The sequence below is a fragment of the Brassica oleracea genome, chromosome C7 (genome assembly GCF_000695525.1).
Source record: "Brassica oleracea var. oleracea cultivar TO1000 chromosome C7, BOL, whole genome shotgun sequence".
Taxonomy (NCBI): Eukaryota; Viridiplantae; Streptophyta; class Magnoliopsida; order Brassicales; family Brassicaceae; genus Brassica; species Brassica oleracea.
Genome location: NC_027754.1, coordinates 14,041,278 through 14,041,981, shown reverse-complemented (window position 1 = coordinate 14,041,981; position 704 = coordinate 14,041,278).

Below are 704 nucleotides of genomic sequence, written 5' to 3'. Positions count from 1 at the left end.
TCTTCCTTCACTACCTTTTTCTTCGCTGGACTCACAACCACCGGCTTTGTATTGACCCAAATACCGGTGACTTCCTAGCAATCCATGGTCCACTTCCACGGTTTCTTCACAAACATGAGTTTAATTATGTTCTCCGCGGGCGTGTCCTCAACATCAAACTCCCATTTTGGAAACATTTCACCAATGTCCTTCTGAACAAAGAGTTTAATTATGTTCTCCGCGAGCGTGTCCTCAACATCAAACTCCCATTCTGGAAACATTTCACCCGTGTCCTTCTGAACAAAGTTGATCACCCTAGTCTGCAGTAAATAGAAGATACGAACTTAGATATTTGACGGATTAAAAAAGATGGAAAGAAAAGACTTCACAGACGACTTATAATTAAGTCGTCTAGAAAGTCTTCCAGCTGGACGACTTAGTAGACGACTTATAATTAAGTCGTCTAATTGGAAGACTTATCAGACGGCTTAATTATAAGTCTTCTGCGAAGTCGTCCAGATTGAAGTAAATACCTGACTGAGGATAGCCTCTTTAAACTGTCTGCGTCCTTTGCGACCCTTGTAAGCCAGTATCGGTGGAGACGGATTGTTTGGGAGAGGATTACCAAAAGTAGCACCCAATTCTGGAAGAGCTGTGTACACTCAGACCTGGAGAGCTTGCGCAAACCCATTAATAGTGTAACAACCCGAAATATCTCTGCCCTT